Genomic DNA, 26,539 nt, shown 5'->3' with positions numbered 1-26,539 from the left:
AGGCTGCCACAATGTACACAAGAATCATTCAACAATTAAAAGAAAATATGATGGATTAATACAAAAATTCAGAACATTTATATTATCAAGACATTACCTACTCTAAACAGAGCTATAAAGGTAAAGGGACCCCTGACCATTAGGTCCAGCCGTGGCCGACTCTGGGGTTGCGGCGCTCATCTCGCTTTATTGGCCAAGGGAGCCGGCGTACAGCTTCCGGGTCATGTGACCAGCATGACTAAGCCGCTTCTGGCGAACCAGAGCAGCGCACGGAAACGCCGTTTATCTTCCCGCCGGAGCGGTACCTATTTATCTACTTGCACTTTGACGTGCTTTCGAACTGCTAGGTGGGCAGGAGCTGGGACCGAGTAACGGGAGCTCACTCCGTCGCGGGGATTTGAACCGCCGACCTTCTGATCGGCAAGTCCTAGGCTCTGTGGTTTAACCCACATCGCCACCCGCGTCTCTTAAACAGAGCTATAAAAGTACCTTAATATACAGGTTAAGACATTAAACAATAAAATGTATCGGCTAAAATCACCACATGGCCACTAACATATTAAAAAATAATGTTAATTAATACAGTGTGCAATTATATTCAGAGTTTGGTGATAAAGATAGAATATAGCTTGATGCAGATAGGGTCAAATAAATTCATCTCCTTTACAGTTGGTGGCTATCTTGGCTATATAATTTGCTCTAATTTTCCTAGCGGCAGTTGCAAAGAGTGCTACACGCCAGGTCACATGCTTATCTATGTTTGCGAGGAGATATAAAATCATGCCAGAGGGGGTCTGGCCAGGGGACCTTGTCATTATAGGTGCTAAAAATCGTTCTCTTGCTTCATTATATAAGGGGCAGCGCAACCCCCTCCCAGAGCTTCTTCATCCCACCCCATGTCTTACATCCCCACACCCCACCCCATTGATCGTGAATTCCACACAACCAGTGCTATTTTTCTAGAAAAAGAGTTCCAGCAGGAAAAAAAAGCCTTGCACACAACATACCCTGATCATGAACTTACTTAATTTGGAATAAAGTTCTAGTTTATTCAAGGAGGTTTATTTCTGTGGCCAGTTTGTATGCTGCTAGCAACAAGGTTTGCTTTTCCAGCAGCTACTTCCCGTGCCATCTCAGTAACCTTTATAAAATAACAATAATAAGGATAGCAACATCCTGCCCATTGGACTGAGTTGCATCAGCCACACTGGGGGGCTTCCAACATATATAAAAACATAATACAGCAGTTCCTGAATGCCTCCGTTATCGTACGTTTCGGCTCCCGAATGCTGAAAACCTGGAAGTAAATGCTCCGGTTTTTGAAAAATTTTTGGAACCCGAACATCCAACACGGCTTCCTCTTGAGTGCAAGAACCTCTTGCAGCCAATCAGAAGCTGCACCTCGGTTGTTGAACATTTCGGAAGTTGAACGGTTTGCTGCAACAGATTACGTTCGACAAACGATGTTTTACTGTAAAACATCACACAGTGCTATTTTCTAGAAAAAGAGGTGCCAGAACTCACCATGAACGCCTCCCTTATTCTTCTATGATAGCAGTGGCACCCACTTGAGAGGTGCCGGAATGGAGTCCAAGTGAGTTCCAGCCCTGAAATCACACACTAAAAAGTTTCCCTGTACAGGGCTGCCTTCAGATGTCTTCTAAAAGCCAGGTAGCTGTTTATTTCCTTGACATCTGATGGGAGGGCGTTCCACAGGGCGGGCGCCACTACCGAGAAGGCCCTCTGCCGGGTTCCCTGTAACCTCACTTCTCTCAGTGAGGGAACAGCCAGAAGGCCCTCGGAGCTGGACCTTAGTGTCCGGGCTGAACGATGGGGGTGGAGACGCTCCTTCAGGTATACTGGGCCGAGGCCATTTAGGGCTTTAAAGGTCAGCACCAACACTTTGAACTGTGCTTGGAACTGTGCTTGGAAATGAACACAAGGGGTTCCAATTCCCATTCAGACATGGCGCACCAGATTTAAAAACTGCTGTTTTTGCTGCAACAGTTTTATTACGGCGCGAGCTTTTGTGGACCACAGTCCCCTTCACCAAATGTTATGAAGTGTTATCCTGAGTTGCAAATACATACATATGCATTCCTAGTTGTTTCTAGGGTGGGGTGGAAGGAGAGAAATGTAGCTGAAGTGAGCAGGAAATGGAATGCAGAAAAGTACAGGCTGTGAGAATTGCGTTTCTTCAAAACAAAAAACCCAGACCCAGTTGTTGTTTATAACACAGAAACCCCAACATTGGTAAGCCAATCAACACATACACTGTGATAAAAATCCTTTGATTCAATCAACAAGTGGATGGCACCAAATCTCTTGATGATTTGCAATTCTGTGGTTTCAAGCTACGTTTTCCCATTTGAAGTTTCTTTGTTGAAAGATGGCTGCTAAAGTCAGTTCTGGGGTGACCAGGGTGGCTGAAATACTCCCCCACCCCCCACTATTATTTACTTATTCATTTTGCCATTTCTGGCGCCAGGTTTGTATCCATTTGTTCTTTTGCGTCGAGACTGGCCTGTCGGTCACGACTTAAAATGGATGAAATTCTAGATTCCCGCCCCAGGGCTTTCGAACGATGGGTTCTCCATCAGTGGGAAAGAACTCCTAAAAGGAGCTGCTGTCAAACACAGAAAACATCAAGAAACCTGCATCTTCCATGTAAGGCTTTTGCAGGCAAGCGGAACTTGCTATATTTTTAGCAACCAAGTCCTCATTTGCTTTCCGTAGGAGAAAGTCATCTAACTATTCAGTTTCCTATTGCACATTAGACTAGAAAATAAAAACGGTTTGAGATTTAATGGATCTTGATAAGGAGATGAAATTTCTGGCTTGGATTTTATCCCCCTTTTCTTTTGCGACCTGCGAAAAGCAGCATCTGGCTGCTCCACCAGCAACATGTGCCAGCAAAGGCTTATATTAGTGAGGTGTTGTTGTTTTTCGCTGTGATTATGCCAAGGGCCTGGCTTGCGAGGAGAGAGCCACAAGTCTGGATTTCCAAAACAAGGGACTGTGGGGCCTCATTGGGGGCTGATGTTGTGAGAAAAGCGAGCTTTCCTAACTGGCGTTTTCCTGACACAGCGAATGGGAGTGGGGAATAGCTTGGTCGATTCCTGATTCTTTCCTTCTGCAGCTCCCTGCCCTGCAGCTGGGCTGCGAAACTGGAAGCAAGCCCTGCTGTGAGTTAAAAGTGCTAGGGGAAGGATGTGCAATGGGGAATTGGTGGGTGTTAGCAGGAGAGGGTTGCGCCGGCCTGCCTCCCACCTGCTGATTCTCCCTTGGAAAAGCAGCCTTGCATTTATTTTCTCTTGGCAAGGGCTCATTTGCACAGGCAGCATTATGAGATCATTTGCATGGAACTGTTGTAAAAGGATTAGTTATCTATAGGGCCTGTCTTGAGTGGCATCTGTGAGCAGGATTTCCCCTGGCAGAGGCCTTGTCAATGGGCTCATCCTGGAGAGGTTGTCCTCCCCACCTAACGTTTCCTTCTGGAAGTGCTCACATGACAACTTCGAAAAGCCTCTTAGCGAGCTCGGAACATCGTGTTGCAAACGGCCCCGGGGCTGCTGAGTTCTGAAAGAAAATTCCAAAACGGCTCGGAGCATTTATAATAGAGAAGCAATCTGGAAGTGGTTTCAAATTAAGGGGGGGAGTTCAAAATGTGCTTCATAGGGAATAAGCTTCACTGAATATAGTGGGCCTTCTAGCACGACCCTAGGAATCCTTACTCGGAAGTAAGGATTCACTTTCTGAAACAATACGCTAACTGAAATTTAGCTACCCTTCGAAATGAGCACTTTTCCGAATTTTGTTTCTCCAGGCAAGTAATGTGTACAAGCATGGGTTAAAGTGTGCAGATAAACGCATCTGTTCCTGAAGCATTATCTTCGGGGAAATCGCGTTGCAAAAATGTGTGCGTTGGGCAAAATTGCGCACGCAAATGTGTTTATTTGGAGCCAGACGCAGTTTCCTGGAGCAGGAACTGCTCCACTCTCCCCTATCCTGGGACAGGCTTCAAATCTGAGACTGTTTTCAAAAGCATGAGATAAGAAGTCCAGATAAATAAACAGAATGACCAGCGTTGGGAGTGGAACATGGTGCAAACCTCCTCCTGAGGAACCTATAAAAACATGTTTCTTGTCCGTGAAAAGCTAGAACTGTGCTTGGTTCTTCTGCCACTAACTTGGCGTTGTTTTTATCCTGTGGTTAGTTTTGCTCGTTTTGTTCTTCTGAAAACAGGGCCTAATGTCATAGCATTGCTTGATGACTTGTGTGCCATCACAGATAAAACTTGTGTTTTGAATGAAGTTGACTCTGATGGAGGACTTTCCCTTAAGTGTCGTCAAGTGTTGAGTAAACCAGTGATCTGAACACATGTGTGAAATGGCTCCCAAGTGGCTACCTTGAGTTGAAAAGGCTGCACTTTGCGGTTTATGTAGTTTCGCTTGGCCTCCAAAGGCTGCTTGCGGTGTCATGCCCACGGAATAAAAATGTGTGTTTTGTACCACACGTGCGCATGGCAGAGGACCACAGCCAATCTGGTCTTACTGACACAGTTCCATGCACCACAAGTGTGAATGGGTCACACTGTTGCTTTTTTAGATGTATAAATAAAAAGTTTGTGTGTGTGAAGGAGTGTTGATAGAAAACGTTATTAAGCCTTCCTGAGCTACATGCTCCCCAATTCAAATTTGCTTGGGAAGAAATCGCTCAATGGGACAGATGTGCTTAAGTGTTCCTGGGTCTTGCTGATTCTCAACCTCCATTGCCAGGTTTCCTCCAGCTGGGCTTACTAGCAGTACATGTGGAAAGGGTTTAGGGGTCTTGGTGGACCACAGGCTTAACATGAGTCAACAGTGTGATGTAGTAGCAAAAAAAAAAAGCTAACACTAGTCTAGGTTACATCAACAGTAGTGTAGTGTCTAGATTAGTGGTTCTCAAACTGTGGGTCCCCAGATGTTGTTGGACTACAACTCCCATCATCCCTGAGCTCTGGCCTTGCTAGCTAGGGGTGATGGGAGTTGTAGTTCAACAACATCTGGGGACCCACAGGTTGAGAAAGGCTGGTCTAGATCAAGGGAAGTCATAGGGCCACTCTATTCTGGCTTGGTCAGACACTTGGAATACTGTGTCCAATTTTGGGCACCATAATTTAAGAAGGATGTTGACAAGCTAGAACATGCGCAGAGGAGGGCAACAGAGATGATATGGGGTCTGAAAACTAAGCCTTATTGAGAAGTGGTTGAAGGAGCTGGGTATGTTCAGCTTGGAAAAGAGGGGACTGAGAGGAGATATGACAGCCATCTTCAGATATCTCAAGGGCTGTCACATGGAAGATGGAGCAAGCTGCTCTGGAGGGTAGGATCCAAACTAATGTCTTCAAGTTACAAGAAAGGAGAGTCCTAAACTTTCTGGCAGTAAGAGCTGTTCGACAGTGGAACAGACTCCCACGAGAGGTGGTGAACTGTCCTTCCTTGGAGGTCCCTAAGCAGAGGTTGGCTGACCATCTGTCATGGATGCTTTAGCTAAGATCCCTGCATTGCACCCTTGGAGTTCCTTCCAACTCGAAGATTCTATGATTCTGCTACAGTCCTTGGACCAAAAGGACCTTTTCCAATGGATCCTTAAGTGGCATAGGAACGGCTGAGCAACCTGTTGATTGTTCCCTGTAAATGCCTACCACAACCTCCAGCAGAAGTTCATCTCTTGTTCTATGTAGGTCAGCCCTGGGAGAAGGAGAAAAGTCTCCTTGCTTCTTTGTTTCAAAGGTGTGTTCAATCTGCGTGCGTATTTGAAAAGGCAACAAAAATTCGACAGTTTGTTTCCAAGAGCCGATTAAAATGTTTAGAAAGGCACGTGGTTTAGCCCTCAGCTATTTGTGTGTGTGTGTGTGCGCGCGCGCAAAAGGTAACTCAGAGTGACTTACAAATAACAGAACGTGCATCAAAGCTCATATAGAACTAAAGGAGAGCAAAAGCTAAAAAAGAACTTTCATATATATATCTCAGAACTAAAATATCATACACACTGAAGGAAGCCACAGATAAAAACTTCAGGCCTGGCTGAAAAGAAATGTTTTTGCTTGGTACTGAAAGATACATAATGATGGTGCCAGACAAGCCTTCCTGGGGAGAGCGGTCCCTAAGCAGGGAGCCACCACTGAGAAGGCCCACACTCCGCATCTCATTGTAGGGGGAACACACAGAAGGGCTTCAGATTATTATTGCAAGGTGTTGTTTGGTTTATGTGGGGAAAAGTCATCCTTGAGGTACAGTGATACCTTGTTTCTCAAACGCCTTGTTACTCAAACAACTTGGAACCCAAACACAGCAAACCTGGAAGGAAGCCAAATGTGGTCCGTTTTGAGTGTCGTGCTTCTGATTTGAGTGCCACACTTCTGTTTTGAGTGTTACGCTTCCGATTTGTGTGAAACACTTCCATTTTGAGTGCCACACTTCTGTTTTGAGTGTTACGCTGAGGTCTGTCGCTTTTTGCTATTTATTTTGCGTTTTTGTTTTTGCGGCTCTTGTTGTTTTGTTTTTGTGACTGTGTGGAACCCAGTTCAGCTATTGATTGATTGTGTGACTGCAATACATTGTTTATTGCTTTCATTTTATGGATCAGTGGTCTTGTTAGATAGTAAAATCCATGTTAAATTGCTGTATTAGGGGTTGTTTTTAAAAGTATGGAACGGATTAATCCATTTTGCATTACTTTCTATGGGAAAGCGCGCCTTGGTTTTGGAACACTTTGGTTTTGGAACGGATTAAGTTTGAGAACCAAGGTACCACTGTATTGGGGTCCTCAGCAGCATAAGGCTGTCTAGGTAAAATTGAGCCTCAAACATAAGGGGAGAGAAGGTTTTGCTGAAAGGCCCGGCTGGGCCCCTTTGGCATGTCTGTTCTTTCAAGATACAGGGAGAAACATTCAGATAAGCAACTTCCACACCGCTCAACAAGTTGGGAGGACTGTACCAGTTGCCTTGCCGGACATTTGAATCAGCTCTCTAACACAAGCCACAAGCACCAAGCCGTGTCGCAGGGGAGGGCAAATAATTAGAACGGCAATCTTCTGCTGTTTCGGGAGACTGCCAAATTTTTAATGATCACCTGTCAGAGTTAATTTGCAACCTCTGTTACGGGTCAGTCATTCGTGTGATTTGTGCTCTCGGTTGGTCATTCAAAGCCCCCCCCCCCGGTCCCACTCGTCCCCCCCCCCCGAAGTCTGCATGCAGCACCGTTGGAAATCTCCAAGCATGCTGATAAACTTTTCCTTCAGCAAAGTTGTTCTGGTTGCAGGTTTTCTTTTTTAATATTCATGGATTCCTCTCATACTGAAAGAACAAGGCCCAAGGCTGACTTTGACTCACCAGGGCTTAAGTCCAGGAAAGTTGTTTTCAGTTTAGCTCGGCAACATGCGAGACTAATAACAAGGAAAGGGGCTTTGGGGCGTATGGAGAGTGCATTTTCGTCACCGCTCAGTGACCCAAGTAGCGCTTATGAGCTTTGGGATTTTGGAGTGTTTGGTATTCTGGACATTGACTTTCAGGAAATCTCAGCTCTGCTCACTGTAGAAACTAGCTCAGTGGCAGAGCGCTGAATTCCTGTTGAGAGGACCTGAGGTTCAGTCGCACGCAGGGGTAGCCAGGGTGTGGTGTCCTTTGGACATTGTTGGATAGCAGTTCCCATCATCTCTGACCACTGGCTATGTTGTCTGGGGCAGTCCTGGATTTATGTATAAGCTAAACAAGCTATAGCTTAGGGCCCCACTCTCTTAGGCCCCCCCCAAAAAATAAAGGAAAAAAACAACTGGATGTACATTTCCAAAATATAAGAGTAATTCAACAATTACTTTGATAAAATACATATTTTGTTATGTGCAAATGGATTTAGATACCTATTAGGTCCATAAATTACCATATAGCATATATTCAGCACAAAAAGCAACAACAATTGTTTGTTGACAAAGGGCAGCTGGACATATAAAGGGCACCATTACCTTCAGTAGCTTAGGGCCTCATCACACCTAAATCCAGCCCTGGTCTGGGGCTTGTGGGAGGTCATGGAGTCATAGACTTGGTTTTATGGAGAATTGGAAGCCTTTTCCAGACCATTTAAAGAAATATTATAATATGATCAATTCACAAGCAGGATTTGAACTACGAGCAACATCCAGAATGGGAGATTATTGTCTTGTGGTTATGATAGAAAACAGTGAAGCTAGTCCTCTTGGATAAAATGACAAAAAAAACTTTTAAAAAGAATTGGAAAAAAATACAATCTATTTAAGAGACCATTGCAAGCAGATGAAAACATTAGCAGGATTTTAATCTCACTTGTAATGTAATAAATATTATGGACAATATGGATTGATATAAAATATAGATTATAGAATAATATGCAGTTGTAAATGCTGACAATAGGAACCATGAAGGCGGTGGGGGAGATTCAATCTCTGTATATGGATGAGCACTGGGATTGTTATAATTTTATATTTGTAAAATCAAATAAAAATAAAATAAAAAATAAAACAGTGACACTAGGGTACAGCAAAGGGATAGAATAAAAAAAAAACCACCATGGGAAATGGGATGGGAAGTCGATAGAACAAAAGAAAAAAATATATTATGAATTGGAACCTTATGGGAAATTTAATAAAATATGTTATAAAAGAATTGTAGAGGTGGAAGGGACCACAAGGATTATCTAGGCCAACCCCCTGCAATGTGGGGAATCTTTTGCCCAAGGTGGGACTTGAACCCACGAATCTGAGCTTAAGAGTCTCAAGCTCTACCAACTGAGCTACCCCAGGACAACAGCGGCCGGTTGGGGAAGTGCCATTGAGGCACCCTGTTGGCCTCAGTGTGACTACTGCTTACTGGGGGCAAGGCAGTGGGTGCAGCTTTCAGTTAAAAGGACCTAGTAGTAAAGGGATGGGGAACTTGTGGCCTTACAGGTGTTGTCGGGCCCCACGAGATGCAGCCGGCATGGCCAATGGGCAAGGATAATGGAACTTGCAACACAGCAACATCCAGAGAGCTACGAGTTTCCAGCTCCTTGCATTAGCAGGTAATGGGAAAGACCTGTGCTGAGGGTTCTGGAGAACTAGGTAAAGGTAAAGGTACCCCTGACCATTAGGTCCAGTCGTGGACGACTCTGGGGTTGTGCACTCATCTCGCTCTATAGGTTGAGGGAGCTGGCGTTTGTCCGCAGACAGCTTCCGGGTCATGTGGCCAGCATGACTAAGCTGCTTCTGGCGAACCAGAGCAGTGCACGGAAACACTATTTACCTTCCTGCTGGAGCAGTACCTATTTATCTACTCACACTGGTATGCTTTTGAACTGCTAGGTGGGCAGGAGCAGGGACCGAGCAACAGGAGCTCACCCCGTCGCGGGGATTCAAACCACCGACCTTCCGATCGGCAAACCCTAGGCTCAGTGGTTTTGACCACAGCACCACCTGTGTCCCTGCTGCCCAAAACTGTTAGAATAAGCAACAGACTTTAATTAAGACCCACGTACTGAGAGTCGGAAAGCCACTAAAGCAGTGGCGAGCTCAGTGGCCTTCTGGAGTTGTGATTTACATTTCTCCATCTCCTTTCCTCCTCACTTCTCCCGTTAACGAATAAGGGCTGCTGTTTTCAAGTAAGAAATCCGGCTTCACCTTTATACCCAAGTCTGTCTTCCACCAGGCAAGGCAGAGCAGAAGGGACACTTATACATATCTGGTGGAGCTGTGAAAAAATCAAAAGCTTCTGGGATATAGTATGTGATGAACTTTAAAAAATGTTTAAATATATCTTTGTGAAAAATACAGAAGCTTTCCTGTTAGGAATAACAGACACAGGTATAGCAAAAGAAGATCGAAAAATATTCCTTTATGCCACAGGCGCGGCGAGGACCTTAATTGCCAGAAATTGGAAAAAAGAATTTGTGCCAACAAAAAAGGAATGGCAGGATAAATTATCAGATTATACTGAATTGGCCAGATTAACAGAGACAAATAGGGGACAACCTAGACAAGAATTTCAAAAAGAATGGGGAAAATGCAGAGAATACTTTACCAGACAGTGCCCCAAAATATACACCTGGACTTGTTTCGATTAATTTCTACAGGAGACTTTGCGGTTTATAAGTCATAATTAGGAAAAATTGTAATAATCACATATAAAATAAACATTATACAAGAAGTAAATAAGGAGGCCATTTGCAGGATAAAGGATGTCTTTTATTTTTATGTTATATTTTCTTTGTTTAAGGGGATAGGAGTTTAATTTTGATAATTAAATTGTCGATGGTGGTGGGTTTGTTTGTATGTATGAGTTGTTGTGGACAATGTTGTAAATAAAGCATAAAGAAGAAGAAGAAGAAGAAGAAGAAGAAGAAGAAGAAGAAGAAGAAGAAAGTCAATAGGACTTAATCCCAGGTTACGTTTGTATAGGGTTGCTTCCTAAATCTGCCTCATGAAAGTGAACACAAGGTTCTGAAAATCCGGATTTGGAGGAAAAATTGATAAAAAGAAGGCTTTGGATGTGAGCGCTTCCTTTAGAGGGGAGTATAGAAATCAGTTTGGGGTCTGCGAGGAGATCTAACTCAGCATTTGGCTGTGCTTTTAAAATTTGCCCCGTGGCTGGCTTTCTAATATATTTTGCATTATTTTACTGCAAAACTCTGAAGTTATTATTGGGCTTGGGAACGTGCCGTTCCCCAGCCTGTGTTGTTGGCAAAGCTGTGATGTCACTTTGATAATTATACCCTTGATGTACCCTGAAGCACATGCGTTCTGTCGTGTCGTCTTAGAGGGTTGCTTTGGGAACCCGGCTTGTGTTTTGCGTCCCTTGAACTTTAAGGTGCAGGCGATGAAACCCGCTAGGCCTGTAGCACCTTAAAACCCGGGGCCTGTGTGATCAAAGCTCGACAAATTTGAACGGAATGCCTCTGCCGAGTTCCCTGAGCTTTGGAGGAGTTTTCTTGGCAGAATTAGGCCAGTCATGTGCAAAACACTGGGGCGGAATTAGCACATTGTGCATGTGGGTTAAAGGCAAGGATCGCCGACTCAAAACTTCCCTTGAAATGCATGTAGCACGGATGGCATAGATATACAGCCAGGGCTTACTGTACCTCTGGGCCTTGGCATCTGTTTTTAATAGGAGGCCTCCACCCTGGAACAAATGAAGTAAAACGAAATCGAAGTGTCCCAGAGCAGGCGCAGAATTCATTTCTTCTATCACTAAGTTAACTAGAGAGGGAGGGAGAGTCCTTCAACTTGAGGGAACGCAGGGGGGAGCTTCCAAATTCAGGGGTGCTTTGTTTTCCTGACAGAACTGAACTGCAGCACATTAATTCTGGAAATCAAGCTTTGTGCACAAACAAACAAACAAGCAAGCAGGCAAACAAACAAACAAACACTGATTCTTTCAGAATATTGTGAAGTGTAGTTCACATTGCTCTCAGAAGAAATTCTATAAGCCCTCAGGCAACCTTAATGGTTTTTGGATAGACACATGCCAAATTCTGTACTCTGGGGCTAGAAAACATAGTGCCTATGAGGCACTTTTTGTGTAGTGTGTTTCCTTTTAAAAAAAGTTTCTAGTCCCCAAGAAAAATATTTTGAAGACATGATGGCGAGTCATGCTAGCGGTTGAGAACTGACAAGCCCCACAGAAGCAAGTTTAAATTTGTGACGTATTCTGCCCCACTAAATCTCCCAAGGACCAACTCACATGACCACTGTGGGGCTCTCTCCTTTTGGAATGATGTATTTGAGCTTTCAGTATAAGGCCGCAGTGGAACGACCACAGATGATGGTAAATATGGAGTCCAGACCAGACCAGTGTGGTAGAATGGAGTAGGGAATCATGGTAGTCACACCATAGATCCTCACCAGTCATGTGAATTGGTACAGAGCAAAAAGAACAGGAGAGACTTCAAAACGGTGCTCCTCTCGCCTACCTTCTGAAGTGGTGCGGTCCACTGTACCACCTCAGTGGCCACAAGGAAAAGTTTTTCTGAAAATAGAAGGTTTCATAAGTTAGCTTCCATACATGGGCTTCCTTGGTGAGGTTGTTCCTTGGTGTGTAGGGCTATGGCAGAGAAGACCTTTACCCCTGCGGAAGATGCTTCTTATGGCAGGAGGTTCAACAACAGAGCCGTCGCTGCAGATCTTCAGCCTGTATCCTTAGTGCCATTATCAACTGAACTTGTTAATCCCTTGTTAAGGCTCCAAGTGTTAGAAACTCAGTTATATAAGCTCGGTACCAAATGGCTCTTTAAACCAGGGTTAAAGGTAAAGGGACCCCTGACCATTAGGTCCAGTCGTGACCGACTCTGGGGTTGTGGCGCTCATCTCACTTTATTGGCCGAAGGAGCCGGCGTACAGGATCTGGGTCATGTGGCCAGCATGACTAAGCCACTTCTGGCGAACCAGAGCAGCACACGGAAATGCCATTTACCTTTCCGCCGGAACGGTACCTATTTATCTACTTGCACTTTGACGTGCTTTCGAACTGCTAGGTTGGCAGGAGCAGGGACCAAGCAACAGGAGCTCACCCCGTTGTGGGGATTCGAACCGCTGACCTTCTGATCGGCAAGTCCTAGACTCTGTGGTTTAACCCACAGCGCCGCTTGTGTCCCTTAAACCAGGGTTACGGTCTCCAAAATGGAATTCCTCGTTGCCATTTTGGGAGCAGATGGCTCGGAATTCGTATTTTTCAATGTAACTTTTTGGTACCTGAAATTCATTCTGATTGTGCAGATAAAATATAACAGAATTCTACAGGATGGCTTGCTAGTGTGGGAAAACAGTCAGGATTCAAGGATCCCTACAGATGGTGAAGATGGCATGCGCCTACAGATGGTGAAGATGTCAGGCACTATCGTGGTGCCCAGGCATCTTCACTTGGTGGCAAGTGACAGATAGCCAGGTGCAAAACATGCCTGGTGAATTTCATATGCTGCCAAGTAGCATACTTAAGAGCATAAGTAAAACTACATTATAATTTAAAAAAAAAATCACAGAGAATGTAATGGCAGAAAAACATGTGCAATTCCTTAAAAAGCACACACACCAAAATAGCAGCAGAAATAACATGTAATAGCTGCAATGGGAACCTTGCAGAAAAAGCAATTTTCACATTGCTTCCCAGATGGGTAAGCAGCCAGGGAATGTCTTATAACAGCAACCTTTTTCAGCTGTTGGCCGGTCCACCATCCCTCAGACCATGTGGTGGGCCGGACTATATTTTGAAAAAATAATAATGAATGAATTCCTATGCCCCACAAATAACCCAGAGGTGTGTTTTAAATAAAAGGACACATTCTACTCATGTAAAAACACACTGAATCCTGGACTGTCCACAGGCCAGATTGAGAATGCGATTGGGCCGCATCCAGCCCCCGGACCTTAGGTTGCCTACCCCGTCTTACACAGAAGAAAGTTACTTTAAAGGGGGGGTATTTTAATTTTTTGCTTGATGATGGCTTCAATTAAAGTTCTATGGATACATTGTCCAAGAGCAGCTGTTGAAGTTGATCATTGTTTGAACAATGTAATTAGCTTCTAGCTAGCTAAAGACTTTTTTAAAGATCATTGACTATGCTCACTTACCACAATAAACCGTGGTAAGTGGTTTATTGTGAATGTACAAATGACTCCTGTTTTGCTCTTTCCTATGGATGAGAAGTGGCGAGCTACAGTGGTGCCTCGCAAGACGAAATTAATTTGTTCCACGAGTTTTTTCGTCTTGCGGGTTTTTTTTCGTCTTGTGAAGCACGGTGTCGGGAAAGTTTTGGAAATGCTTCAAAAATACCAAAGTCTTCAAAAACCTCAAAAAAGGCTACCACACCGCATGCTATGAGTGGCTCCTTGAAGTCAAGTCGCAACTGTATTAATGGTTTTAAGAAAAAGGAAACAAACTTGCAAGACGTTTCCGTCTTGCGAAGCAAGCTCATAGGGAAAATCGTCTTGCGAAGCAACTCAAAAAACCAAAAACCCTTTCGTTTTGTGAGTTTTCTGTCTTGCGAGGCATTCGTCTTGCGAAGTACCACTGTATTATGAGAAGTAGCAGCAAATCATGAACGCTATCTTAGTGTTGCATGTGCACTGGGCTTTGCAGTTTCTTCCTTGAAAACAAAAACAAAAAACCAATTTGCAATGCGAAACAAAAGTTTACTCTGTGGTCTGTTTGAGTGAAACAAGCCACTGTCCACTTTCAGATGCAACGCTAAGCCAAGGATTGTAAGCGGTTTTTGTGGAGGAAGTTCCTCAAAAAGCAGAGTATACATTTTAAAAATATATATATAAACAAAGAATAGTGGTTTGTTACTCTTGCTTGTACTGATGGTTTCATCTGGCAAGCAGAAATGCTTTTGCCGGTGGAGAGACCTGCTTAGCGCTACATTGAATACCTTCCTTCCTCTGGGTAAGGAAGGACAATAATTCACTGGTAGAGCAGTTCCTATAATGCCAAAGGATTCCAGGTTCAATCCCTGGCAGGTGAAAACACCTTGGAGTGCAGCTTCCAGTCAGAGTAGGCAGAACATGGAGAAACAGATTGACCTGGTATTAGGGTAGCTTCCCATCTACTCTCCTATGTGACTTCACTGAAAAGATAGAAGAGTTATTCTGAATACCCAGTTTAAAACTTGTTAACCGTACAGCAGGGCTGGGGGACTTGTGGGGCCTTCCAGAGATGTTGCTGTACTCAACTCCCATGAGCATCGTGGCCAATGGTCACCAGGTCAGACTGTTTCTCCATGTAGGCCAGTACTGTCTACGCTGACAGAGTAGGTTTCCCACAGCTGTTCTCCAAGGATTGTTCTCCAAGGGCTCAGTCTGGCCTTACTCATCCCATTCAGGGATGATCACATAGGCCCACAGAGTCCTCTGTGATCACCCTGCCTTCTTCAAAATCCTTTAGTGCCCTGTGTCCAATGGCAGGCTTACCATCTAAAGGTAAAAAGGTAAAGGACCCCTGACAGTTAAGTCCAGTCACGAACGACTCTGAGGCTGCGGCGCTCATCTTGCTTTACTGGCCGAGGGAGCCGATGTTTGTCCACAGACAGTTTTTCCGGGTCATGTGGCCAGCATGACTAAGCCGCTTCTGGCAAAACCAGAGCAGCGTTCCTGCCAGAACGGTACCTATTTATCTACTTGCACTTTGATGTGCTTTAGAGCTGCTAGGTTGGCAGGATCTGTAAAGGTACAACATGGTTAAAAAAAAAAAAGGTAAAGGCAAAGACCCCTGGACAGTTAAGTCCAGTCAAGGCAACTATGGGGTTGTGGCGCTCATCTCGCTTTCAGGCCGAGGGAGCCGGCGTTTGTCCACAGACAGCTTTCCGGGTCATGTGGCCAGCATGACTAAACTGCTTCTGGCACATGGAACACTGTGAAAAGTACCAGAGCGCAAGGAAACGCTATTTACTTTCCCACCACAGCGGTACCTATTTATCTACTTGCACTGGCATGCCTTCAAACTGCTAGGTTGGCAGGAGCTGGGACCGAGCAACAGGAGCTCACTTTCACGGGGATTTGAACCGCCGACCTTCCAATCGGCAAGCCCAAGAGGCTCAGTGGTTTAGACCACAGCACCACATGTGCTACACTATCTGAACTGGGCATGCTGCATTTCTGGAACCAAATTCCCTTTTTTTGTGGAGCCTGAACAGGAGCAGTCACCATCGGAAGTGGCCATTATCTATCTGGACTGTCCCTGGATTAAGTGACTTTTCTTCCTTAAGTTCTCAAAGTTCTTAACCTAGCTCAAGGTTGTCATGTGAACTAGTCAGACGTCACATACAGTTCGTGCTTTGAAAAATAAGACTTGAGTGCCATCTTGTCCCAAAATGGCAACTAGACATTCCTTTTTGGCGACTGTAACCATGGTTTAAGGAGCCGTTTGGCACCTAGGTTATATATCTGAGTTTCTAACACTGCTCCGGAGCTCCACGACGTGTAAACAACCCTTGTGTGCTGCTTTCACGAGTCTGCAGGTTGGAGTGTGTCATTTTGCTGCAAACTCCCTTATCCTTGGCCTCCGCACATGGGTCGTGCAGGAGGAGAGGCGGCTAATCCGTCAAGCAGGTCTTTTCTAAAGCTCTGCCTTTTCACATTGGAGGAAGGAGGAGAAAAACCACAGCAACGTTGGTTTGTAGCCGGAACCACCATGTGCTTGAGGCACATAGAATCATAGAATCATAGAGTTGGAAGAGACCACAAGGGCCATCGAGTCCAACCCCCTGCCAAGCAGGAAACACCATCAGAGCACTCCTGACATATGGTTGTCAAGGCTCTGCTTAAAGACCTCCAAAGTAGGAGACTCCACCACACTCCTTGGCAGCAAATTCCACTGTTGAACAGCTCTTACTGTCAGAAAGTTCTTCCTAATGTTTAGGTGGAATCTTCTTTCTTGTAGTTTAGATCCATTGCTCCGTGTCCGCTTCTCTGGAGCAGCAGAAAACAACCTTTCTCCCTCCTCCATATGACATCCTTTTATATATTTGAACATGGCTATCATATCACCCCTTAACCTCCTCTTCTCCAGGCTAAACATGCCCAGCTCCCTTAGCCGTTCCTCATAAGGCATCGTTTCCAGGCCTTTGACCATTTGGCAGAACGCTGTGCAGAGCATGACTTTATCTGGAACAGCACGGAGCAAGGCATATCCCTTAGCCCGTGTCCCTGCCGCGACCGGCCTTGGAGTGAAACGCAGAGCAGAATGGGAAAGTTCAGCCGCAGTCCGGGTGGTATATGCCGTGCCGATCGAGACTGGGGGGGCAGGAGAGAAAAGATTTCCTTGCTCCTCGCTTCCCTTCCTCCCTCTCTGGGTTGCGAGAAGCTGCAGTTTAGATCAAAAGGAGATGTAGAATACATTTAGGCAAATTTAAAAATAGATTCTCCTGGGGCAAGGGAAGGAAAATTGCTGAATGCACAAGCTCAGAAAGACTGGAGGAGGGAGGGAGGGAGGGAGGGACAGAAACGCATCCTTTTTTGACTTAGAAGGTTGAGGCGTAATGTTTGCCGTAAAATTGCAATTAATCATATTTGCCCTCAAATGTTTTTTGGGGGGCGAAGGGGAAATGGCAACGGTCACTGTGTTTGTTTGTTTGTTTGTTTGTTTGTTTGTTCAATTATAAACATGTGCATGCTGCCTGAGTCTGCTTGCTCCAGAGTAGACCTGTTTGAGGCACCTTTTTGGCACAAGTCGCTGGAATTGACTGGCGCGGGACAACAACACCTCTCGCAAAACTACAACAACACACAGAGAGAAATGAATAGGAAATATGCAAGAACTGTTCATTTCAGAGAGGCATGCATAGGTGTTAGCTTGCAATGGCAACTGAGCATGCATCAATCCCCCATGGACTGTTTTATTTGGGGGGGTCTGCTCCCTGTGCATCCCCCCCCCCGCTTTTTTAATACTTCTTCTAACTCCGAGGTTCCCCCAAGTCTTCTGGTACCTCTTCTCTTGTGAGGTATTTTGGCTTGTGAGGTATTCAGCCCTTAGAGATATGATACCTGCTATTAGCATATAGGGTGATTGTGCTGAATTAATAATGGCCACATTCGTGACATACATTGAAAACAATATGAGACCACTTTAAACCACCATGGCTTTCCCCCAGAAGATCATGGAAACTATAGTTTGTCAGGAGTCCTGAGAGTAGGGCTGGGCAATAGAGTCGTGCCTCGGAAGTCGAATGGAATCCATTCCGGAAGTCTGTTTGACTTCCAAAACGTTATATAGAAACCAAGGCGCGGCTTTAAATTGGCTGCAGGAAGCTCCTGCAGCCAATCGGAAGCCACGGAAGCCATGTCGGACATTCGGGTTCCAAAGAACGTTCGCAAACCGGAACACTCACTTCTGGGTTTGCGGCATTTGGGAGCCAAAACATTTGAGTCACAAGGCTTTCGACTTCCGAGGTATGACTCTACCTGGTTTTCAACATTGTGATATATACAGTACAGTGGTACCTCAGGTTACAGACGCTTCAGGTTACAGACTCCGCTAACCCAGAAATAGTACCTTGGGTTAAGAACTTTACCTCAGGATAAGAACAGAAATCGTGCGGCAGCAGCGGAAGGCCCCATTAGCTAAAGTGTACCTCAGGTTAAGAACAGTTTCAGGTTAAGAACGGACCTCCGGAACGAATTAAGTTCTTAACCCGAGGTACCACTGTATACTGATATATCACAATGTCTGAAATGAGGATGGAGCTACATAGATGCACTGGCTGGCTTCACGGTTTCCCCCACATTGTGTTTTTTTGCATAGCACACACATACACGTCATGATTTATGATAGATTGCCAGGTCAGAAATAGAAGCAATATCATGATATGTAGTTGAAACCGGTTTTGGACAATATATCGTCTTGGCACACGTCATGATGCGCAATATATTGCCAGGTCAAAATATAAAAAACCGATGTCACAATATGCACTTTGAAGTGGTTTTGGGTAATATATGGGGAGGGTTCAGTATAAGGCAGCTTCTCTTACTTCGATGATCCATCCCTCAATCTCTAGGGTTAATTAGTGCGGTTACCTTGCAATGTCTAGTAAACCACATCAGTAGTTGGGTTCCTATTGGGGCTGTTAGGTGAGCCAACATGACAGTGATTGAGGATTGGCGTGATCGTTCTGTGATATTATGGCAGTGGACAAAGCTGTATTGTAACTTTGGAAGAAATGTGTTTTAATAGTAATAATAAAATGTGTCTGAAAAAAGAAACCCGGTGTGCCTTCTACTGTGAGACAGAAAAAGCAGTAAGGCGGGGACAATTTAGATCAGGAAAATGCTGCAGGTGGCAAGGGTTAAATACTGCCCCCCACACCATCGGATTCCGACCTCTAACCCAGCCACTGTTCTGAAGTCAATCCTTCCCCTACTCCATAGAACCCAGATCACAGAACTCTCTCAGTTTTGCCCCTCAAAACACAAGCGTACATTTATCCCTGCCTCTTTCCTGCCCTAGACTCCAGGAAAGGGCAGTGGAATAATAATAATAATAATAATAATAATAATAATAATAATAATAATAATAATAATAATAATACAGTGGTACCTTGGGTTACATACACTTCAGGTTACAGACGCTTCAGGTTACAGACTCTGCTAACCTCGGGTTAAGAACTTTGCTTCAGGATGAGAACAGAAATCCTGCGGCGGTGGCGCAGTGGCAGCGGGAGGCCCCATTAGCTGAAGTGGTGCTTCAGGTTAAGAACAGTTACAGGTTAAGAACGGACCTCCAGAACGAATTAAGTACTTAACCTGAGGTACCACTGTACCCTGACCATCTGACTGGGTTACCCGACCAACTCTGGGCACCTTCCAGCATATACAAAAACAATTAAACATGAAACGTTTTGAAACTTCCCAACACTGCCTTCAGATGTCTTCTAAAAGTTGTGTAGTTCTTTATCTTTGTGACATCTGATGGGAGGGCGCCACTACCAAGAAGGCCCTCTGCCTGGTTCCCTGCAACCTCACCTCTCGCGGTGTGGGAACTGCCAGAAGGCCCTCGGAGCTGGACCTCGGTGTCCGGGCTGATGCGCACCCATGCACACATCCTGATGTGGCACATGAGCCCCTGCTGCAACTTGTTGATATTTTCTGCCTGGGTAAATCTCAGCTTGCTCTTCACTAGTATGCAGAAGGTACTATGCGAACTGGTGAAGGGGCTGCGTTTGTGTCGGCGGGGAGGGCTCGACAGGGGAACAGTGCCTCGGATAACCCCGCAGGGCTTAGTAGCTGGCGAGAGAACAGGCCGATAATTAGGGAAGCAGACCTTGCCAGGTGCCTCCGAATCAATGTGTCCCTTCGATTAGCGCACACTTGTCACTGGCAGATGTCAGAAACTAGCTCTGGCGATAAATCAGTCGTGACAAAATGTCCTTCGCTAATGTGCAGCCGCATAAATAGGAGGCCTGCACGCGTTGTTTTTGGCAGGGGATCTCTCATTGACGATGTCAAGCTGAGGGGGGAGGGGGCGAGGAGGGAGGGGGTGGCGGTGGCCGTAACAAACTTCTTGCCCAATTATCCTTCGGGAGCACAGCCCGAAATGTGTTCTTCTTGCCTGGAACATGGCTGGGGACAATAGGTCAGAGATTAAGCACTGCAAAAGAGAGAGAGGGAAACACACACACACAGAATCTCAACCCTGCTCAGTGCCACTTAATTTGATAAACAAACTGTTGAATACAGCTGCCGATCTGTAGTGCGCAGAAGGAGAGAAAATAAGAGGGGAGAGAAATCCATTTTCTTGTATGGCACAGATTGGGCGCCATGCCTGACAAACCACTTAAAGCCTTCTCTGTGGTCTTCAGAACCTGGAAGTGACAATGGCTGTGTTTCAGGTAGCCTATTAACTCGACACGTTGCAGAGTTAAGAGGGAAATGTTGAGAAGCTCAAGCTCTGCAAATAACCACCCGCGGGGGAAGTAGATGCGAACCTGCACTTTTCGTTCCTGGATATTTTTGTGGCCCAAGCTAGAGGGGTGAGGGAAGACATTACACTTCTGTTCCACTGGCGCTCAGCCACATGCCTCTCTCAAGGGGCAGGCAGTCTGCAAAAGCATTGTGGACCAATGGGTAGGGCTTGACACAAGGCAGTGAGCCCCACCGGCGCTGGGTCAATCAGGTTCTCCTCGTGGCCGTGTTCACACAATCTCTGTGCAAAATGGGAGCTGCTTTCAGAAGGTCGGTGTGTGTGTGTGTGTGTGTGTGTGTGTGTCCCCAGTAGGTCTTACCTTTGGTCTGGCTGGTTCTACAAAGCCGAGCATTGGGGGGTGTTAGTTTTAGATCACTATCTTTGGTGAAAGAGGCATGTCCTAAAATTAGAATCAATACCTAAGAAATGTGCATGGCCTACAATATGGGAGGGACACGGGTGGCGCTGTGGGTTAAACCACAGAGCCTAGGACTTGCCGATCAGAAGGTCGGCGCTTCGAATCCCTGCGATGGGGTGAGCGCCCGTTGCTCGGTCCCTGCTCCTGCCAACCTAGCAGTTTGAAAGCACATCAAGATGCAAGTAGATAAATAGATACTGCTCTGACGGGAAGGTAAACGGTGTTTCCATGCACTGCTCTGGTCCACCAGAAGCGGCTTAGTCATGCTGGCCACATGACCCGGAAGCTGTATGCCGGCTCCCTCAGCCAGTAAAGCGAGATGAGCGCCACAACCCCAGAGTTGGCCACGACTGGACCTAATGGTCAGGGGTCCCTTTACCCTTTACCTTACAATAGGAGAGCTTGAGGAGGAGGAGGAGGAGGAGGAGGAGGAGGAGGAGGAAGAAGAAGAAGAAGAAGAAGAAGAAGAAGAAGAAGAAGAAGAAGAAGAGTATTTTATTTTTTTCTGGTTGTTGAGCACTGTGATGATGCTTAACAGAGTCTGCCTCCTTCCTTTTTTTCTTACCTCCATAAATGATGGATTCCAAAGAACAGGAAAAGGGAAGCAGACCCTATTTTTCAGGGACGTCCCTGATTTAGAGAGCTGTCCTGGTTTCTGATTCGATCCTGGAATGTCCCGCTTTCCCGCAGGATGTCCCTATTTTCATTGGAGAAATGTTGGAGAGTATGGAGTTATCTGACCCCCCCAAGCTGCTTGAAGGCAATCCTGTATTTTTATTGTTTCATGTTCTATTACATTTTTTTATATGTTGGAAGCTGCCCAGAGTGGCTGGGGCAACCCAGTAAGATGTGTGTGGGGGGGGGTATCAATAGTAGAATTATCATTGTGGAATGGGACGTCCCTATTTTCATCGGAGAAATGTTGGAGGGTACGGGGAAGGAGTCAGCCTCTGTTGACTCTGAACCATTAAAGCCCACCATCACTGTGCCCAACATCCAGCAAAACCCCTTCAGGCACCTCAGTGCTGTCTTACTGTTTTCCTGTAAGCTCTGAAATCAGCCATTGGTGGTTTCTTGCTACTAAAAGTGGCCTTTTTCAGCTAGTGGAAACAGCACGGCAGGCGAGAAATCATAGAATCGGAATTGGAATGGACCCTGCGGATCAGCTGCAATGCAGGAATATGCAGCCATCCCTTACGGGGATTGAACCTGCACCTGGGCATTATCAGCACCACGCTCTCATCGGAAGCGTCTTCATAGTAATTGCCAGCCCCCTCCAGTGGTTGTAGAATATGCTCTTCAAAGTCTGCCCAAGCCCAGACCTGAACATCTTTCAGAAGCAATGCAAGATTTTGATGGTGGTGATGCTTTTCGTTAAGGTCTTGGTGGGTTATTTAGTAATACTTTTAGAAGACATCTGAAGGCAGCCCTATTTAGGGAAGCTTTTAATGTTTAATAGATTATTGTCTTTTAATATTCTGTTGGAAGCCGCCCAGAGTGGCTGGGGAAACCCAGCCAGATGCGTGGGGTATAAATTATCATCATCATCATCATTGTTGTTGTTATTATTATTATTATTATTATTATTATTATTATTATTATTATTATTAGCTTTGGGGTGGGGTGGGGGGCTTGGAAAGCATGTTGCTGGTAGCAGACAATGACCCCAGACATGCCGGTCAGAAGTTAGCCATGCCCCATGCAAAGTTAATTACAGGAGAGAGCAGCTCTGGCTTGCTGGAAAGGGTGCAGGCTGCTTGCAGCTGTTTAAGCAAACGCTCATTCCCAGTTTGCGACCAAGTAATCCCTGGCTTGAGGCGAGCTCCCGCTGTTGGCAGTGGAGGGATGGCATTAAAGCCCTTGAGTCCTGGGGGGGGGGGGAGATGAGCGAGCAGATGCCATTGTAGGCAAAGGGTGAGGAGAAGAGACAAATGGACGGTTTTGAAAGGATCACAATTGGGAATGGAGAGGTCTAAATGGGAGGCTGGCACACACACACACACACAAAGAAAAAGGGTAGGAAGAGAGTTCTGGGAACCTCCTGCTAGTAGATGGTGCCTCCTGGAAATAATTATGCACTCGGCTCTCCAGAGTTTAAATTTGGGGATTTACTATCGTGAGCCTTTCATCTTATCAAAGCGGTTCCCGTATCACAAGTGCAGAAATGCGTCCAAATGACCTTGGGCGTCATTCCTATCCATCGACCTCCCCCCGCCTCCGCTCCCCGCAGCTGCTTCCTCTCCCCTGCCTCCCCCCCCCCCATGGATTACTAAAAGAGAAGGAATAGAAGACCCTTTTTATTACAGTGGTACCTCAGGATAAGTACTTAATTCGTTCCGGAGGTCCATTCTTAACCTGAAACTCTTCTTAACCTGAAGCACCACTTTAGCTAATGGGGCCTCCCTCTGCTGCCGCGCCACCGGAGCACGATTTCTGTTCTTATCCTGAAGCAAAGTTCTTCACCTGAAGCACTATTTCTGGGTTAGTGGAGTGTGTAACCTGAAGCGTATGTAACCTGAGGTACCACTGTACTATTATTACTATTTTGGAAGTGAGATACAAACTTGACTGTGAAGGGGACAGGGAGGGAGAGAGGGATGAATTCCAGCAAGTTGGAGAGGAGGGAAAGGATCAAAAAGAAGGAGGGAGGGAAATGAAAATAGGAGAGGAGGGGAGAGAGAGAGAGTTCCCCCCCCCTTCGGTTTTATAGAAGTTGTGCAATTTTAAGAATCGGATTAACCTGGTATGACTCTGTTTTTCCGCCAGTTAGATAGGTTGAGTTTCTTGGCAAGGGGCACACGGGTACAGTACACAGTGTGCTGTAAATATGGGTGTGTCGACCTCGAGCTTTCATGAAGTATTGCGGGAGGAGAATAAACGCACAGCTGTGCCGCGCAGGGGAGACTTCCTTCAGCTTTTGCCAAGGTAGTTAAATGCGTTGTTTGGGTGCGCTGTGGTGAGTTTTATGTTCTCCCCTGGCAGCACTTGAATCCACCCAAGACGCTTGTTTTTCTTTTTAAAAAAGAGCAATCTGACATGCAAACTTGGGACAGGGGTGGCATTTGCATGGGAATCTTTCCCAGTTGCGATTTACTGGGGATTCCCCACCCACCCAGTTTCTCCCCCCAACAAACTAAACGTGCTTTCTTGGCAGCAAGGCTGCAGACTCAGGGCATTGCACCCAGAGCTCCTGCCAGCTTTGAGCTGCCCCCCCTCCAGCCCTTACTCACCCTGCTGTGGCTGCTCCAATCTCTCCCCCCCTCAACCTCCCCCCCGCCTTGTTTATTTAACCTTTTGTTGTCTGTGACAGTGCATTGCCACTGCTCTTCCCTCTTGCTTGTAGACTGTGTGGCACAGAGAGGGCAAGTTACGTTTCCGAGCACAATTCAAAGTGTTGGTGCTGACCTTTCAAGCCCTTAACGGCCTCAGCCCTCTATACCTGAAGGAGCGTCTCCACCCCCATTGTTCAGCCCAGACACTGAGGTCCAGCTCTGAGGGCCTTCTGGTGGGTCCCTCCCTGTGAGAAGTGAGGTTACAGGGAACCAGGCAGAGGGCCTGCTTGGTGGAGGCGCCCGCCCTGTGGAACGCCCTCCCATCAGATGTCAAGGGGGAAAAAACACTATGTGACTTTTAGAAGACATCTGAAGGCAGCCCTGTTTAGGGAAGTTTTTAATGCTTGAAGTTTTATTCTGTTTTTAACGTTCTGTTGGAAGCTGCCCAGAGTCGCTGGGGAAACCCAGCTAGATGGGCAGGGTAGAAATACTACTACTACTAATAATAATAATAATACATTTTTTTATTGTTATTGTTATTAGGTCGCTTGCCAGTGCACACTGCAAAGCAACCAGCAGGGCTGGCCAGCTCTTTCAGGGCTCCAGCTTCCTGCCATTTTATTAATAATAATATCTGATCCCAGAGTGGCAGAGGGATCAGCCATTCAGATTCCAGCTTTGGTGTCCAGTGCTGGGGTATCAAGGGGGCGGGCCTTGATCTCATCTTGTTGCTCAGGCTGAGGTGCAAGAGGAGATCCTGTGGCTTCAGTATGCAAATGGTTCCTCTTTACCACATGATTTCCTGGCTGGAAAGATGCTGCCCAGAGGATTTTACTGGTTGGCTTGGTGAGCCATTGGGTCCCCTCACCCATGGGGGGTCTAGCGAGCAAGGAGCTGGTTGGTACCAGTTTCCCAGTTTGAGGCTCCCAGTTCCGAACACCTGCTCCAAAATTCCCTAGTGAGACATCAATGATTTCAGGGACATTTGTCAGCAAGTTTGCCCCGGGAAACTGCTCACATTAAACATTTCCACGCACAGCTGAACGTTGGGCCTGAAGAATTTGCTTTTATGGTAAAGTATGGAAAGAAATGATCTTAAAAACGGTGGTTGCTTTTGCTTACAGCGGCAGCTATGCTTTCCCAAAAACTCACCAAAAGCAATTCAGCGCTGAGTACACCATGCCGGCAATTTTTATTTTACTGCAGAACTGTAATGGAATCCCGCCTTGGGATTTTTGTCCCTGTAGGATCTCAAGGCAAGGTTTTGACACGGAGCGAAATGAAAACACCCCCACCCTGAGGCTTAATTACGTAGGGAAGACCGAGCCACTTTTATAGGTGAATGTTTCTGAGATGCCATCATGTGATTTTTTGATTGTATCCATGCTGAAGTCCAGGAAACTTTGTGCTTGATGGTGAAGATTGTTGTCTTGGCAATTCTGGCAAACTGCTGTGGAGGCGTGGGGCCATTCCGCCACCCCACTTCCTAGCAGGGAAAAGGCTCTGGTGATGATGATTTTCTTTTCTATACTGCTTTATAAGAAAAGAAAAGAAAACAGAAAGCGGCTCAAAACATGGTTGCTTAGTTTGCAATGGATCACCCACATGGACATTATAGCAACACACTTAAGTTAGGAAACAGCCAGCATCTTGCGTAATAACAACAGCAACAACAACAACAACAACAACAACAACAACAACAACAACAACAACAACAACAACAAAACAACAACAACAAATTTTTATTTATACCCCGCCCTCCCCGGCCAGGGCCTGGCTCAGGGAGGCTAACACCAAATATAAATTACAGTGGTACCTCGGGTTAAGTACTTAATTCATTCCGGAGGTCTGTTCTTAACCTGAAACTGTTTTTAACCTGAAGCACCACTTTAGCTAATGGGGCCTCCCGCTACCCCTGCGCTGCCGGAGCACGATTTCTGTTCTCATCCTGAAGCAAAATTCTTAACCCAAGGTAATATTTCTGGGTTAGTGGAGTCTGTAACTTGAAGCATCTGGAACCTGAAGCATATGTAACCCAAGGTACCACTGTACAATAAAACGTAATAGGGGGGGAAAAAACCAACAACAAACAAGCAGTTAATTAAAATACGGCTCGAAATACAGCTTAAAATGCAGCCTCGTTTTAGTAGTAGCCCATAAATCAAGACCATAAAGGGAGGAAACATCAGATATTTACCCGAGCCAAGTATCCATGCTGGTCCCACATGGGCCAGCAAAAAAGCCAAGGGAAAATTTATATACCAAATCCCATATAAGGGGTCAGAGTGATTCTAAGCCGAAGGCCAGGCAGAACAGCTCCATCTTGCAGGCCCTGCAGAAAGATGTCAAATCCCACAGGGCCCTGGTCTCTTGTGACAGAGTGTTCCACCAGGTCGGGGCCAGTGCTGAAAAGGC

General features: G+C 45.8%; 1 protein-coding gene across 2 annotated transcripts in view; it reads left to right on the top strand.

Annotated features, from left to right (window-relative positions):
- HLF (HLF transcription factor, PAR bZIP family member) overlaps positions 1–26,539 on the top strand; it is a 66,870-nt gene that overhangs the window by 5,195 nt on the left and 35,136 nt on the right. The window lies entirely within an intron of this gene.

Source organism: Podarcis bocagei, assembly GCF_964188305.1.
Source record: "Podarcis bocagei genome assembly, chromosome: 2".
NCBI classification, from domain to species: domain Eukaryota; kingdom Metazoa; phylum Chordata; class Lepidosauria; order Squamata; family Lacertidae; genus Podarcis; species Podarcis bocagei.
This window is presented reverse-complemented; position numbering and strand designations above follow the sequence as displayed.